The sequence below is a fragment of the Telopea speciosissima genome, chromosome 7 (genome assembly GCF_018873765.1).
Source record: "Telopea speciosissima isolate NSW1024214 ecotype Mountain lineage chromosome 7, Tspe_v1, whole genome shotgun sequence".
Taxonomy (NCBI): Eukaryota; Viridiplantae; Streptophyta; class Magnoliopsida; order Proteales; family Proteaceae; genus Telopea; species Telopea speciosissima.
In genome coordinates this window covers 42,351,970-42,370,962 of record NC_057922.1, presented here as the reverse complement: position 1 = coordinate 42,370,962, position 18,993 = coordinate 42,351,970, and positions in this window count along the sequence as shown.

Below are 18,993 nucleotides of genomic sequence, written 5' to 3'. Positions count from 1 at the left end.
ATACAAATATGGGGTTAGAGTTTCATCACCCGTGCTACGCACCGTTGCCAACAGGGGTTAAGGTCTTGGATGCCTGTGGGGGCGACCATATGTATATGAGAAAAGAGAAAAGAAATGAAAAGAACACCGGAATGGTGAATGAATGAAAAGAACACCGGAATGGTGAATATGGGCTATAAGCCAAAAAAAGAAAAGAAAATAGAAAAGAAATGGATTGTCCCACGAGTTAATCACAGAGGGCTGGTAGGGCTAACCATGGTGAACGAATGCGGGAGCTAACTGGTCCTCTCCGATAACTCAATGGGTGTATCACGGGAAGAGGTAACCAAGCCTGCACCTGGGATACAAGTATTGTGGATTGTAGTAGCACAGACCTGACTTAGTTGTATTGTTAGGTGGCAAATAATAAACTGGACTTGCATATCATATAGGATCATGTGGATTGTGATTGCTCATGCATGCATGATGATATATTTGCTCACGAGCTCAGTGGGGCTCACACTCTGTTATATACGTTTTTCTTTAGATGATTTTGTAGATCGATGCCACTATGGCATGGAGGCTCATCTCGAGGAGGAGAGTCCTGGTTGTTACGATGATCTTGGTGTGGACCCCGATGGAGGTCATACCTATCCTGCGTACATTCTCGGTGGTCATTGATGAAGACCATTGAAGAGTGCACGTGATGCTTTTTGTCTCGGGGACTCCTTTTTATTTTTGCTAAGAGTTTATCCCCGTTGTGATTGTGGTTCTGTTGTAGACTTTTACTTTCTTTTCTTTTGGGGTTGAGTTATCTCACCCTATATATATTTATGTATGTAAGTAACTTTAGCTTTATTTTGTTAGCCTTGTCTTCTTAAGTTGTGGGTTGTTGGGGAATGTATCGGAAAAATCTTATCTATATATATATCATCACCATTTCCCACATCAGTACGCTTTCCTTTTTATTAAAATTGTAGTTTATCTGCAGTACTCTGATCTTGCTTTTTGTAAAGTGAACGAATGTGGTTCCGTGAATGTAAGCACTGATTCTAGATCCGTGGGATTTGGCGGATTGCCATTATGCAATTCGGGTCACCTACCTAATCCTCCCAGGGGGTGGTTTGGGGTGACACCCTGCTGCTCATCACCAGGCATCACCATCTCCTCATCGTCCTGTGGATCACCCCCAGACACTTTCATCTTCAGTATCAAAGTCTTGTCAATAGGCCTGGATTTGTCCTTCTCCATGTACTCACCCGTCAAAGGAACCCTAAAATACTGAAAGACTAGAGTGAGGAATTTCCCATAAGGAAGATTCCCATCAGCTGGGTTTTGAGCATGGTACAACATAACCTGGAGTAAAAGTTATGGGAGGTTTATGGTCAGACCCCCTCTGCCAGATCCCAGTAAACAGTATGTGACGTACGCCCTCATTATGGAAATACTACCCCGATTGCCACCCTTGGGTTAGATGTTGTAGGTAACACACCTACTGATCACTCTAGCACTAGGCTTATTGGAAGCCTCAGATTTAGGTGTGTCCTGTGACCCTGTCAATGCTCTGAAGACCCCTCTCTTAGTCTCCAAAGAGAACATCTCAGAGATGTCCATCCTAGGTTTGTAGTAAACCCTCTCCCCAATATTGGGTAAACTCAAAATCTCTGCCAGTGAGGCAATGGTCAACCTGATATCCACTCCCTTCACCCTGCTCAACAATCCAAACTCTTGTGCCCCAGATGGCACCAAGTTGTAGTAAAAGTACCGAACCAAGTTGGGATAACAAGGCTCGATAGGTGCCAACATAGAAGCCCAACCTAGGGCATTAAACCTAGCAAGAAGACTGTATTGGTGAAAGTCCTCCACCCGGACCACCCGGCCATTCACAATTTTTAGTGACCTAAAATCTTTCCAAACCTTAGCATGCTCGTACCTAGAAAAATGGAATCGATCAAACTCGGGTTCCTCCGAAGAAGAATCATCCCTAGGTGAAGAGGGAGGTACTGTGGATGATGATGAAGAATGATCACTCTGCACTCGTAGCCTCTTCTGGGCCACCAATTTCCTAGTCGTGCGATGGCTAGTGGACATCTTACTGCAAGAAAAGAAGAAAATAGATAATTAGGGCAAGAGAAATTAGTGAAAACCCTAGCCAAAGAAAGATTGAAAGAAAAGAAAACCTAACAAGAGATAGTAGCTAAGAAATCTTACCTAGGCACGTGCAGATTCACAAGGAACTCGAAGAAATGCGAGGATTTGGTGTGGACCGAACTAGTCACACTACCCTCCAAGGACCTTTCCCAAGTGTTTAGAGAAGTTTAGAAGAAGCTAGGTTTGAAATGGGCCCCTCTCGGACTCATATACCTATGCCCCGATTCTCTGGGCGATGTAGGCAACGCCCAGAGACATCGCCCAGTGAATGTATGTTACTGATTTTTGGATTTTAACTCATGAGAACTTAGGATTTACCTAAAATAACCTTGAAAAACATAAAAGTACAGACTTTTATTAAGGTTTTATAAAAAAAAATATATGGATAAGGAATTTATTAAGCTAAGAAATTAAACAAGCACAACTTTCATAAATTCAAAGGAGTGCAATTTTTACATGGGGTTTGAATAAAACACATAGGGACTTAGGAAAATTTTTGTTAATATGTTTAATATGAGTATCTAATATATATAAATATAAATATATATGTATACATACTTATGGGAATTGGTGTGTAATACCTAATTACTATGTGCATGATATTGTGATGTACGAACTAGCTGAGTGTTGCCATACAAAACCAGACATAGATACATAGGTATGTTGTAATACGTATTTACTATGTGTGGGGGCATAGACCTTACCCTATCCAAAGATTAGGTCAGCCAAGAATAGGATATAATAGATTGTCTAGTCAATCAAACACTTTTAGACACTAAGGTACCTCGAGCCAACCCAAGATTAGTTTTATAGATTCATAGTTATTTAAATTCCAGTAGACATGTACTTAATTCTTTTAATTAAATATAACCTGATGCTTAGAACAATTCTCTATGACAGGACCTATTACCTTGGCCAAGACTGGAGACCCTAGCATCATGATCTATATTAGAAAACTACGAGAGAGACTGAGACGGATATGACTGGTATTACCCCGAGCCGAGAACAAATTGGACTTTTATCTAGCCATTAGTGCCATTAGTGGATCGAAAGAGCGAGACTACTTTATGTCCTTAGCTGCAGAAGTAAGAGCCGATATAGAGTACCTACTGGCAATGGAGTTTGTGACAGGGAGGAAGCTGGAATTGCTTGCCTGTTAGATCAGGTAAATAATTAAAAGCCTTCTATTTAAAAATTTGAAATCTTTCATATAGTGTCATGCATAGTATATTGTTACATAAAATGCTTAAGAAACAGAAACAAAACACAAGGCAAAAGAAAACATCTCACAATAAACCAAGACAAAATATCTAACAAATCCACCTTACTGGTGTGACTCATGAAACTCACTGAAACTGTGGACTAGGTTTGTACTTGCACTAACTAGGAAATAATTGTTGACCCTGATGAACGATATTGGAATATTGAACACGCTCCTCTTTTCAGAGAAGAAGCAACAATGGTCAACACCAGAAGGAGTTCACGTGGTGGTCACAAAAGAAAACAACCTCGAGTTGTACCGGAGGTTGAACTTCCTAACGGGACTGAGGCTCAAAATTTTGAGGCATCGGCTACTTCGTCTGAGGCACCAACGGCTGCTCAAGCCACTGCTGCAACACCTCAACCAATTGTGGCAGCCAGCGATGTAACTGCATTCATGACCACAATGATGTGGACCATGCAACAACAACAAGAATTGCTTGGTTAGATGTCTACACAATTTGCAACCATGATGCATGAACGTGCAGTACCACCATCACCACCCAACCGGCCCATACTATTTCCACCACCTGTGTCTACTTTACCACCAAGGTTATAGAGAGATTCAAGAAACTCCAGCCACCTACGTTTTCCAAAATAACTTCTGAGGTAATGCAGCCAGAATGATGGATCAATGCTCTAGAGAAGGCATTTGAAGTACTTAAGTGCACGAATGCACAGAAGTTGATATGTGCGGGTTATCAGTTATAGAATGAAGCCAAAGCTTGGTGGAAAGCTACTAAGCCTAACTTGGAAGCTACTCATCCGAACCCCACGTGGGAGCAATTTAAAGAAGTTTTCTTCAAGAACTACTTCCCGAGAGTTTCGAGGATAGAAAAGAAGTTGAATTCATCACACTGGTGCAAGGGACCAAGTCGGTATTGGATTACCAACAACGATTTGAAGACTTGTTTCATTTTGCTCTAGAGCACCTGAAAGGGGAAGTAAGGCAAAGAAATTTGAGAAAGGACTCAAGACTCAGATCGGATCAGTGTTGTCAATCATGGACATCCAGGATTATGCTCAGATGGCCGATAAGGCGAAGACCATGGAAGATAGGTTTAAAGAGAAAGAGAAGGAGAAAGCTATAGTGTCATCTGCAGGCAAGAGGCCAAATAATTTCCATACCTATGCCTGGCCAAATAAAGCTTATCGCGGAACCAATTCAAATTCGTGTCGACTCAGATATCATAGGCCGAATGTGGGTCAAAACCCTTTCTGCCCCACATTCAATCGACCTGCTCAACAGTCCAGCGACAACAGCAGCTTCGCCAGCCCAACTAGCTACCAATCAAGGGTGCCAAGCCTCAACACCTGCTGTTCCACCCTATAAATGCTATGTGTGTAATAAGGAAGGACATCTGGCTAGAGATTGTAGATCGCGTGGATATAGCAACAACTTGTCGAATCAGCCACATGCTAGACCTTTTCAGCCATGGGATAATCAGACGCGAGGAAAGGTGTTTGCGATGACGAATGAAGAAGCTGAGGTGAACCCCGATGTTTTGACAGGTAAGTTGCTGAATACTGCTAAATTATAGGGAATAATTGGCTTACTTCATGTAACCTAAACTACCTACAAACCCTAGGTACCCTGAATGTCTCAACCATACCTACACGAGTGCTATTCGACTTGGGCGCAACCCACTCTTTCGTTTCTACCATTTTTGTGAGTAGGATGAAAGATCAACCGAGAGACATCGGGCATGAGCTAGTAGTTAGCACAATCGACAGTAGAGTCATAAGTTTGAAGGAGGTCTACGACCCTTGCCGATTGAAATTTGTGGAAAGAATCTAACCATACGGTTGATAAAAATGTATATAAAGGATTTTAACGTGATACTCGGGCATGGATTGGTTATCCGCCTATGGCGTAAATGTCTTATGTGCGAAAAAAGAAGATAAGGTTCAAGTTGAAAGATGGGTCAACCTTCACCTATCAAAGTGAACCAAGAAAGAAACCCAGGAGAATAACTTTATCAGCCCTCCAGGCGAAGTTGCTTGACGATGGATGTCAAGGCTTTTTGGCCACGTGTGATAGACACGAAGGCAAAGATAAAACCCTTGGAGGAACTAGAACTTGTCAGAGAATTTCCTGATGTTTTTCCAGAAGATCTGACACAGTTGCCGCCTGACCGCGACATAGAGTTCATGATTGATCTGATTCCTGGTGCAACACCGGTATCCAAGGCACCATATCAGATGGCGCCAATCAAACTAAAGGAGTTGTAGGTTCAACTTCAAGACCTACTGAAGAAGGGATTTATATGACCCAGCGTATCACCAAGAGGAGTGCCCGTGCTATTTGTTAAGAAGAAGGATGGTAGTATGTAGCTGTGTATCGACTGTTGTGAGTTGAATAAGCTGACTATCAAGAACCGATATCCATTGCCGCACATCGATGACCTATTCGATCAACTACAAGGAGCAAGAGTTTTCTCCAAGATTGATCTCAGGTCGGGATACCATCAACTAAAGATCAAGAGCGGTGATATTCACAAAATGGCATTCCGAACTCGATACGAACATTATAAATTCCTGGTCTTGTCGTTTGGATTAACCAATGCCCCGACGACATTCTTGGACATGATGAATAGAGTGTTTCATGATGTGCTGGATAAGTTTGTCATAGTATTTATTAACGACATCCTGGTGTACTCCAAGAATGAGGAAGAACACACTCAACACCTTACCTTCGTGTTGCAGCGGCTGCGGGAACACCAGCTTTTTGCCAAATTTAGTAAATGTGAATTTTGGCTTCACCAGATTGGATTCCTGGGACACATCGTCACCAAGGACAGAATTAAAGTGGATCCAGAAAAGGTGAAAGCAGTTCTCGAATGCGAAACTCTGAAGAGTGCCACCGAGATTCAAAGTTTCTTAGGTTTGGCTAGTTATTACTGACGGTTTATTGAAAATTTCTCACGGATTTCGGTACCCATGATAAAACTTACAAAGAAGGGAGCCAAGTTTGAATGGAATGAAGCATGCGAGAAGAGTTTTCAGGAATTGAGAAACCGTTTAGTAGCTGCTCTAGTTTTGACCATTCCAGATGGTACCGGAGGAATGGTGGTATACACCAACGCATCCAGAACTGGATTGGGTGGCGTCCTGATGCAGAAAGGTAAAGTAGTCGCTTATGCCTCTAGACAATTAAAAGAGCATGAGAAGAACTACCCCACTCATGACTTAGAATTGGCAGCGGTAGTTTTTGCATTGAAGATATGGTGGCATTACCTATACGATGAAAAGAGTGAAATCTTCAGTGATCACAAAAGTCTGAAGTATTTCTTCACCTAGAAGGAGCTGAACATGAGACAGAGACGGTGGTTAGAACTGGTAAAAGATTATAACTATGAAATCTAGTACCACCCTGGTAAGGCCAATGTTGTAGCTGATGTGTTAAGCAAAAAATCTCAGACAGCATCACTCGCTTCTTTGGTTGTAAGCGAATAGTTGTATGAAGAAGCTCAGAAGCTTGATCTGAAATTCATGATCGAAGGAATGGCTATGGAATTAGCAGCCATGGATCTATAGCCATTGATACGAGAAGAGATAATTGCAAAGTAACCAATGGACCCTGAGCTAGCCAAGATCATTTGGGAAGTACAATAAGGTGTCCAAAAGGACCCCGAAAGTACAAAGATGTATAAGGATTTGAAGAAGTATTACTTGGTGGTGGGAATGAAGGAAACCATAGCAATATTTGTGTCCAAGTATCTCACTGTCACAACAGATAAAAGCAGAGAGACACCAATCGTATGGGTTATTGTAGCCACTTCCTATACCTGAGTGGAAGTGGGAAAGAATCACTATAGATTTCATGATAAATCTACCCAATACTAGGAAGGGCACGAATACAATTTGGGTTATCATAGACGGACTGACAAGGGCAGCTCACTTCATACCAATCAAGATAAGTTACTCTATGGAGAAGCATGCCCAATTATATATAGAAAATATAGTCCGCTTACACGACGTGCCTGTCGGATTGTGTCGCGAGAGATCCTCGGATTACCTCAGGGTTTTGGAGGAGTTTACCATAGGCATTGGGGTCTCAACTGAATCTTAGTACAGCTTTCCATCTGCAGACGGATGGACAATCGAGAAGAACTATTTAGACTCGGAGGACATGCTCCGAGCCTGTGTTTTAGAAATGAATGATAGTTGGGATGCTCACATACCTCGGTGGAATTTTCCTACAATAATAGCTATCACTCCACCATTGGCATGGCACCATTTGAAGCATTGTATGGATGGAAATGTAGAACTCCGTTATACTAGGATGAAGTTGGCAAATGGAAGTATCTCGGGCCCGAGAGGATACAAGCGACTGCGACAAGGTGGATATTATAAGGGAAAAGATGAAGACAGCCTAGTCAAGACAGAAAAGTTATGGCGGATAATAGAAGGAAGGATATTGAATTTGAAGTTGGAGAAAAAGTATTCCTTCGAGTATCTCCAACTAAAGGATTGCTACGTTTTAACAAGAAAGGTAAATTGAGCCCAAGATTCATCGATCCTTATGAAATACTAAACAAAGTGGGACCCGTAGCACATCGATTGGCATTACCACCATCCTTATCAGGCGTCCATGATGTTTTTCATATGTCAATATTGAGGAAATACATTAACAACCCAACACATGTACTATCAACTGAACCTGAACAGTTGGACGTGGATATGACCTATGAAGAGTAACCTACGGAGATACTAGATAGAAAGGAGCATAACCTCCGTAACCGCACTATCGCCTTTGTAAAGGTTCAATGGGGAAACAACCCAGTGGAAGATGCTTCATGGGAACGTGAAGAAGAAATAAAAGAGAAATATCCTCAACTCTTCGAATTGCAAGGTAAGCAAATTTCGAGGACGAAATTTTTGTAAGGTGGGGAGAAATGTCAAACCCTGCTCCTGACTGGCTGGAATTTTGATTGAAGGATAGGAACCCCTGACCAGGCAACCAAGAACACTATGGAGTATCACTTCAGTGATTTGGATTGATGAAGAAACCCTGTGTGGATCATCCTACATGCCTGTCAGTAGGTGGATCACTAACCCTTGCGGCTGTACAACTCACAGCATGATGTATGGCCTGGATTCCAAGTAATCTCTCTCCTCCCCATAATTGTGGGACCCACCCCTAGAAAAGTGTGTAAAAGCCTCTAAATGGCATGTGGGGACAATGCCCTGACCAAGGGTCAAACCCCTGTGCAAGCCTCAATGAGATTCAGCATTGCTGCAATCTCTGGGCGATGCAGACAAGGCCCAGAGACATCGCCCAGTGAGTGAAACAACATATTTTAATGGATTTTAATTATGGGGACCACCTAACATGGACATGGGCACCCTCCATAGATAGAGGGGAGTCTGAGGGACCACCTCACACCCTAGGTTCACTGTGGACCCCACCAGAGAGCTCAGAATGGCTGAAAATGCAGTAAAGAATGTATTTTGAAAATGGACTTAACCAGCCAAACAGGCCTTAGTGATAGCTGGGCCTATAAATAGGAGTGCCTTGGGCTCATTTAGAACCCCTAGCACTGTTGGAACCGTGAGGAGAGAAAGCAGAGAAAGGAGAGAGAAAGAAGAGGGGAAGAAGAAGAAAGAGAGGAAGGAAAACGGGGGAAGCTGTTCACACACACCTGGGTCTAGATTTTCGTGGCTCCCAGCCCTGCTCAGGTATATATCTACATACCTACACCTCCTGCCCTTTTAAATCCCTATGCTTTAGATGTGTTTCAGCTCTCTGGCGACCCAGAATAGCTAGGAAATGCTAGAAATGGCTCCAGATCTGCCATGCAAGCATAGAGCATGGGAGATCTGTGATTTTTATTAAATTTCATAAGGTTGTTATGCTGTTCTTGAAGCCGAAATCTGGCTGTGCATGGCTACACTGCCTAGATCCACTATTGGCTTGTTGATTGGAACCCTGGAATGCAAGCCATGGCTACATAGACCTAGCCCTAGGTAATTGCAGCCATGAACCACCATATTACATCTGTTTCCAGCCTTGCATGTGGCTGAATGTGAGATCCATGCTTGAAGAAAACCCTGTGACACTATTCACTGGATTGTCTGGGCAGCCTCTGGCAGCCAAATGGTGGGCCCAGTGGAGAGTCCATATGGACCAAAATGGAGATCATCCCTAGGGCTACCTGACCCCCTAACATGCATGGGGTGATGTTGAGAAGTTTAGAAGAAGCTAGGTTTGAAATGGGCCCCTCTCGGACTCATATACCTATGCCCCGATTCTCTGGGCGATGTAGGCAACGCCCAGAGACATCGCCCAGTGAATGTATGTTACTGATTTTTGGATTTTAACTCATGAGAACTTAGGATTTACCTAAAATAACCTTGAAAAACATAAAAGTACAGACTTTTATTAAGGTTTTATAAAAAAAAATATATGGATAAGGAATTTATTAAGCTAAGAAATTAAACAAGCACAACTTTCATAAATTCAAAGGAGTGCAATTTTTACATGGGGTTTGAATAAAACACATAGGGACTTAGGAAAATTTTTGTTAATATGTTTAATATGAGTATCTAATATATATAAATATAAATATATATGTATACATACTTATGGGAATTGGTGTGTAATACCTAATTACTATGTGCATGATATTGTGATGTACGAACTAGCTGGAGTGTTGCCATACAAAACCAGACATAGATACATAGGTATGTTGTAATACGTATTTACTATGTGTGGGGGCATAGACCTTACCCTATCCAAAGATTAGGTCAGCCAAGAATAGGATATAATAGATTGTCTAGTCAATCAAACACTTTTAGACACTAAGGTACCTCGAGCCAACCCAAGATTAGTTTTATAGATTCATAGTTATTTAAATTCCAGTAGACATGTACTTAATTCTTTTAATTAAATATAACCTGATGCTTAGAACAATTCTCTATGACAGGACCTATTACCTTGGCCAAGACTGGAGACCCTAGCATCATGATCTATATTAGAAAACTACGAGAGAGACTGAGACGGATATGACTGGTATTACCCCGAGCCGAGAACAAATTGGACTTTTATCTAGCCATTAGTGCCATTAGTGGATCGAAAGAGCGAGACTACTTTATGTCCTTAGCTGCAGAAGTAAGAGCCGATATAGAGTACCTACTGGCAATGGAGTTTGTGACAGGGAGGAAGCTGGAATTGCTTGCCTGTTAGATCAGGTAAATAATTAAAAGCCTTCTATTTAAAAATTTGAAATCTTTCATATAGTGTCATGCATAGTATATTGTTACATAAAATGCTTAAGAAACAGAAACAAAACACAAGGCAAAAGAAAACATCTCACAATAAACCAAGACAAAATATCTAACAAATCCACCCTTCTTGGTGTGACTCATGAAACTCACTGAAACTGTGGACTAGGTTTGTACTTGCACTAACTAGGAAATAATTGTTGACCCTGATGAACGATATTGGAATATTGAACACGCTCCTCTTTTCAGAGAAGAAGCAACAATGGTCAACACCAGAAGGAGTTCACGTGGTGGTCACAAAAGAAAACAACCTCGAGTTGTACCGGAGGTTGAACTTCCTAACGGGACTGAGGCTCAAAATTTTGAGGCATCGGCTACTTCGTCTGAGGCACCAACGGCTGCTCAAGCCACTGCTGCAACACCTCAACCAATTGTGGCAGCCAGCGATGTAACTGCATTCATGACCACAATGATGTGGACCATGCAACAACAACAAGAATTGCTTGGTTAGATGTCTACACAATTTGCAACCATGATGCATGAACGTGCAGTACCACCATCACCACCCAACCGGCCCATACTATTTCCACCACCTGTGTCTACTTTACCACCAAGGTTATAGAGAGATTCAAGAAACTCCAGCCACCTACGTTTTCCAAAATAACTTCTGAGGTAATGCAGCCAGAATGATGGATCAATGCTCTAGAGAAGGCATTTGAAGTACTTAAGTGCACGAATGCACAGAAGTTGATATGTGCGGGTTATCAGTTATAGAATGAAGCCAAAGCTTGGTGGAAAGCTACTAAGCCTAACTTGGAAGCTACTCATCCGAACCCCACGTGGGAGCAATTTAAAGAAGTTTTCTTCAAGAACTACTTCCCAGAGAGTTTCAGGGATAGAAAAGAAGTTGAATTCATCACACTGGTGCAAGGGACCAAGTCGGTATTGGATTACCAACAACGATTTGAAGACTTGTTTCATTTTGCTCTAGAGCACCTGAAAGGGGAAGTAAGGCAAAGAAATTTGAGAAAGGACTCAAGACTCAGATCGGATCAGTGTTGTCAATCATGGACATCCAGGATTATGCTCAGATGGCCGATAAGGCGAAGACCATGGAAGATAGGTTTAAAGAGAAAGAGAAGGAGAAAGCTATAGTGTCATCTGCAGGCAAGAGGCCAAATAATTTCCATACCTATGCCTGGCCAAATAAAGCTTATCGCGGAACCAATTCAAATTCTGTGTCGACTCTGTATCATAGGCCGAATGTGGGTCAAAACCCTTTCTGCCCCACATTCAATCGACCTGCTCAACAGTCCAGCGACAACAGCAGCTTCGCCAGCCCAACTAGCTACCAATCAAGGGTGCCAAGCCTCAACACCTGCTGTTCCACCCTATAAATGCTATGTGTGTAATAAGGAAGGACATCTGGCTAGAGATTGTAGATCGCGTGGATATAGCAACAACTTGTCGAATCAGCCACATGCTAGACCTTTTCAGCCATGGGATAATCAGACGCGAGGAAAGGTGTTTGCGATGACGAATGAAGAAGCTGAGGTGAACCCCGATGTTTTGACAGGTAAGTTGCTGAATACTGCTAAATTATAGGGAATAATTGGCTTACTTCATGTAACCTAAACTACCTACAAACCCTAGGTACCCTGAATGTCTCAACCATACCTACACGAGTGCTATTCGACTTGGGCGCAACCCACTCTTTCGTTTCTACCATTTTTGTGAGTAGGATGAAAGATCAACTGAGAGACATCGGGCATGAGCTAGTAGTTAGCACACCGACAGGTAGAGTCATAAGTTTGAAGGAGGTCTACGACCCTTGCCAGATTGAAATTTGTGGAAAGAATCTAACCATACGGTTGATAAAAATGTATATAAAGGATTTTAACGTGATACTGGGCATGGATTGGTTATCCGCCTATGGCGTAAATGTCTTATGTGCGAAAAAAGAAGATAAGGTTCAAGTTGAAAGATGGGTCAACCTTCACCTATCAAAGTGAACCAAGAAAGAAACCCAGGAGAATAACTTTATCAGCCCTCCAGGCGCAGAAGTTGCTTGACGATGGATGTCAAGGCTTTTTGGCCACTGTGATAGACACGAAGGCAAAGATAAAACCCTTGGAGGAACTAGAACTTGTCAGAGAATTTCCTGATGTTTTTCCAGAAGATCTGACACAGTTGCCGCCTGACCGCGACATAGAGTTCATGATTGATCTGATTCCTGGTGCAACACCGGTATCCAAGGCACCATATCAGATGGCGCCAATCAAACTAAAGGAGTTGTAGGTTCAACTTCAAGACCTACTGAAGAAGGGATTTATATGACCCAGCGTATCACCAAGAGGAGTGCCCGTGCTATTTGTTAAGAAGAAGGATGGTAGTATGTAGCTGTGTATCGACTGTTGTGAGTTGAATAAGCTGACTATCAAGAACCGATATCCATTGCCGCACATCGATGACCTATTCGATCAACTACAAGGAGCAAGAGTTTTCTCCAAGATTGATCTCAGGTCGGGATACCATCAACTAAAGATCAAGAGCGGTGATATTCACAAAATGGCATTCGAACTCGATACGAACATTATAAATTCCTGGTCTTGTCGTTTGGATTAACCAATGCCCGACGACATTCTTGGACATGATGAATAGAGTGTTTCATGATGTCTTGGATAAGTTTGTCATAGTATTTATTAACGACATCCTGGTGTACTCCAAGAATGAGGAAGAACACACTCAACACCTTACCTTCGTGTTGCGCGCTGCGGAACACCACTTTTGCCAAATTTAGTAAATGTGAATTTTGGCTTCACCAGATTGGATTCCTGGGACACATCGTCACCAAGGACAGAATTAAAGTGGATCCAGAAAAGGTGAAAGCAGTTCTCGAATGCGAAACTCGAAGAGTGCCACCGAGATTCAAAGTTTCTTAGGTTTGGCTAGTTATTATCGACGGTTTATTGAAAATTTCTCACGGATTTCGGTACCCATGATAAAACTTACAAAGAAGGGAGCCAAGTTTGAATGGAATGAAGCATGCGAGAAGAGTTTTCAGGAATTGAGAAACCGTTTAGTAGCTGCTCTAGTTTTGACCATTCCAGATGGTACCGGAGGAATGGTGGTATACACCAACGCATCCAGAACTGGATTGGGTGGCGTCCTGATGCAGAAAGGTAAAGTAGTCGCTTATGCCTCTAGACAATTAAAAGAGCATGAGAAGAACTACCCCACTCATGACTTAGAATTGGCAGCGGTAGTTTTTGCATTGAAGATATGGTGGCATTACCTATACGATGAAAAGAGTGAAATCTTCAGTGATCACAAAAGTCTGAAGTATTTCTTCACCTAGAAGGAGCTGAACATGAGACAGAGACGGTGGTTAGAACTGGTAAAAGATTATAACTATGAAATCTAGTACCACCCTGGTAAGGCCAATGTTGTAGCTGATGTGTTAAGCAAAAAATCTCAGACAGCATCACTCGCTTCTTTGGTTGTAAGCGAATAGTTGTATGAAGAAGCTCAGAAGCTTGATCTGAAATTCATGATCGAAGGAATGGCTATGGAATTAGCAGCCATGGATCTATAGCCATTGATACGAGAAGAGATAATTGCAAAGTAACCAATGGACCCTGAGCTAGCCAAGATCATTTGGGAAGTACAATAAGGTGTCCAAAAGGACCCCGAAAGTACAAAGATGTATAAGGATTTGAAGAAGTATTACTGGTGGCTGGGAATGAAGGAAACCATAGCAATATTTGTGTCCAAGTATCTCACCTGTCAACAGATAAAAGCAGAGAGACACCAATCGTATGGGTTATTGTAGCCACTTCCTATACCTGAGTGGAAGTGGGAAAGAATCACTATAGATTTCATGATAAATCTACCCAATACTAGGAAGGGCACGAATACAATTTGGGTTATCATAGACGGACTGACAAGGGCAGCTCACTTCATACCAATCAAGATAAGTTACTCTATGGAGAAGCATGCCCAATTATATATAGAAAATATAGTCCGCTTACACGACGTGCCTGTCAGTATTGTGTCTGACAGAGATCCTCGGATTACCTCAAGGTTTTGGAGGAGTTTACCATAGGCATTGGGGTCTCAACTGAATCTTAGTACAGCTTTCCATCTGCAGACGGATGGACAATCAGAAAGAACTATTTAGACTCTGGAGGACATGCTCCGAGCCTGTGTTTTAGAAATGAATGATAGTTGGGATGCTCACATACCTCTGGTGGAATTTTCCTACAATAATAGCTATCACTCCACCATTGGCATGGCACCATTTGAAGCATTGTATGGATGGAAATGTAGAACTCCGTTATACTAGGATGAAGTTGGCAAATGGAAGTATCTCAGGCCTGAGAGGATACAAGCGACCTGCGACAAGGTGGATATTATAAGGGAAAAGATGAAGACAGCCTAGTCAAGACAGAAAAGTTATGCGGATAATAGAAGGAAGGATATTGAATTTGAAGTTGGAGAAAAAGTATTCCTTCGAGTATCTCCAACTAAAGGATTGCTACGTTTTAACAAGAAAGGTAAATTGAGCCCAAGATTCATCGATCCTTATGAAATACTAAACAAAGTGGGACCCGTAGCACATCGATTGGCATTACCACCATCCTTATCAGGCGTCCATGATGTTTTTCATATGTCAATATTGAGGAAATACATTAACAACCCAACACATGTACTATCAACTGAACCTGAACAGTTGGACGTGGATATGACCTATGAAGAGTAACCTACGGAGATACTAGATAGAAAGGAGCATAACCTCCGTAACCGCACTATCGCCTTTGTAAAGGTTCAATGGGGAAACAACCCAGTGGAAGATGCTTCATGGGAACGTGAAGAAGAAATAAAAGAGAAATATCCTCAACTCTTCGAATTGCAAGGTAAGCAAATTTCGAGGACGAAATTTTTGTAAGGTGGGGAGAAATGTCAAACCCTGCTCCTGACTGGCTGGAATTTTGATTGAAGGATAGGAACCCCGACCAGGCAACCAAGAACACTATGGAGTATCACTTCGTGATTTGGATTGATGAAGAAACCCTGTGTGGATCATCCTACATGCCTGTCGAGAGGTGGATCACTAACCCTTGCGTGTACAACTCACGGCATGATGTATGGCCTGGATTCCAAGTAATCTCTCTCCTCCCCATAATTGTGGGACCCACCCCTAGAAAAGTGTGTAAAAGCCTCTAAATGGCATGTGGGGACAATGCCTCGACCAAGGGTCAAACCCCGTGCAAGCCTCAATGAGATTCAAGCATTGCTGCAATCTCCGGGCGATGCGAGACAAGGCCCAGAGACATCGCCCGAGTGAGTGAAACAACATATTTTAATGGATTTTAATTATGGGGACCACCTAACATGGACATGGGCACCCTCCATAGATAGAGGGGAGTCTGAGGGACCACCTCACACCCTAGGTTCACTGTGGACCCCACCAGAGAGCTCAGAATGGCTGAAAATGCAGTAAAGAATGTATTTTGAAAATGGACTTAACCAGCCAAACAGGCCTTAGTGATAGCTGGGCCTATAAATAGGAGTGCCTTGGGCTCATTTAGAACCCCTAGCACTGTTGGAACCGTGAGGAGAGAAAGCAGAGAAAGGAGAGAGAAAGAAGAGGGGAAGAAGAAGAAAGAGAGGAAGGAAAACGGGGGAAGCTGTTCACACACACCTGGGTCTAGATTTTCGTGGCTCCCAGCCCTGCTCAGGTATATATCTACATACCTACACCTCCGCCCCTTTTAAATCCCTATGCTTTAGATGTGTTTCAGCTCTCTGGCGACCCGAATAGCTAGGAAATGCTAGAAATGGCTCCAGATCTGCCATGCAAGCATAGAGCATGGGAGATCTGTGATTTTTATTAAATTTCATAAGGTTGTTATGCTGTTCTTGAAGCCGAAATCTGGCTGTGCATGGCTACACTGCCTAGATCCACTATTGGCTTGTTGATTGGAACCCTGGAATGCAAGCCATGGCTACATAGACCTAGCCCTAGGTAATTGCAGCCATGAACCACCATATTACATCTGTTTCCAGCCTTGCATGTGGCTGAATGTGAGATCCATGCTTGAAGAAAACCCTGTGACACTATTCACTGGATTGTCTGGGCAGCCTCTGGCAGCCAAATGGTGGGCCCAGTGGAGAGTCCATATGGACCAAAATGGAGATCATCCCTAGGGCTACCTGACCCCCTAACATGCATGGGGTGATGTTGAGAACACTGCCTATGAAGCCCAACCTTGGAATCTCAGCCCTTTATCGATTTGCAGACTCTGGGCAATGCACCCAATGCCCAGAGCCATCGCCCAGTAATGGATTTGCTACAGTTTTTGCAATCTGACCTGGGGAACCTCACCCAATGGCCATGTGATAGTGTGAAAAGATGGGAAATGACCTAAATGCCCTTTTTCACATCTGCCCTTATGAAGAATTGGCTTTGGAACCCAAATGGGCCCCGCAGGTGATGAAAACCTTGCCTGTGCTTGGTCCTGCAGCACAGACAAGCTGTGGACAGCACTGTGAACCTAATCTGATCTAGGGTCAAGTACTAACACTGAGAATGATCATTTTACCCCTAGATCACCATCTCTGGATGATGCACCGGGACATGAGCCTAAGGCCCAATGTAAGGCCTAGTTATTCTAAGTGAGAACCAACTGGACACCGGGTCAACCCAGTAAGCTTAGGTTAACCCTAGGACTACTAGGGATAGATTGGAAACTTAATATGATAATTTTTGATTTACATCTAGGACTTGATCCCGTGCTCAAGGATAATAATCAGACTGCTGTTGGAACTGAATTTACGATTGAGTTCCTAGAACCAAACCTAGGTGAGTGAAATATTATCATATATGTACATGTAACTGTGATGCTATGCTGGCTATTGAATATAAATCATAATTTGTGTTATCTAAGTTTTGTTCAATTATTCAAAATATTAAACATTGATTGTCTGTTGATCAACACTATGAATCTTATATGTTGATTGTGATTGTTAGACTAGATGCCATAGTCGACTTGGAAATGAGGCCTGTGGTAGCCCGTAGAATGGGATGCGGTTGACACCACCCGACTCATACGATGCCATATAGACATGGGGTTAGAGTTTCATCACCCATGCTATGTACCCTTGCCAATAGGGGTTAAGGTGTTGGATGCCTGTGAGGGTGACCATATGTGTATATGAGAAAAGAAAAGAAATGAAATGAAAAGAAATGTGTTTACACCAGAATGGTAATTATGAGCTATATGCCGGGCAATACACTAGAAAAGAAAAGAAATGAAAAATGTGATGGATTACCCTACAAGTTAATCACAGAGGGCTGGTCGGGGTGACCTTGGTGAACGAATATGGGAGCTGACTGGTCCTCTCCGATAACTCAATGGGTGTATCGTGGGAAGAGGTAACCAAGCCTACACCAGGGATACATGTATTGGGGATTATAGTAGCACAGACTTGACTTAGTTGTAATGCTAGGTGGCTAATAAATAATCTGGACTTGCATATCATGTAGGATCATGTGGATTGTGGTTGCAAGTGCACGCATGATGATATATTTGCTCACGAGCTCAGTGGGGCTCACACTCTGTTATACATTGTTTTTCTTAGATGATTTTGTAGATTGATTCCGTTGTGGCATGGAGGCTCATTACGAGGAGGAGAGCCCTGGTTATTATGATGATATTGGTGTGGACCCTGATAGAGGTTGTGCCGATGATGCGTGCATTCTCAGTGGTCATTGATGAAGACTGTTGAAGAGTGCACTTGATGCTTTTTATCTTGGGGACTCCTTTTTGTTCTGTTTAGGAGTTTATCCCCATTCTGCCTGTGGTTCTGTTGTAGTTTTTTCTTTCTTCTTCTTTTTGGGGTAGAGTTAGCTCACCCTGTATATATTTATGTATGTACTCTTTTTGGTTTTGTGTCTTGCCAGTCTTACTTTTCAGTTTGTGGGTAGTTTGGGAAAATGTATCAGAACAATCTTATGTATATATTATCATCATTTCCCGTATCGCTATGCTTCCTCTTTTACTATGATTGTAGTTTATTCTGCAACACTCTGATCTTGCTTATGGTAAAGTGATGAATGTGGTTTCGTGAATGTAAAAACTGCTTCTAGATCAGTGGGATTTGGCGGATTGCCGTTACGCAATCCAGGTCACCTACCTAATCCTCCCAGGGGGTGGTTTGGGGTATGACAAGATAACATAGAGGCCCAACCCAAACTGTTGAACCTAGTAAACAGACTGTACTGATGAAAGTCATCCACCTGTACCACCTGGCCATTCACAATTTTTAGGGACCTAAACTTGTCCCAATCCTTGAAATGTTCATACCTAGAGA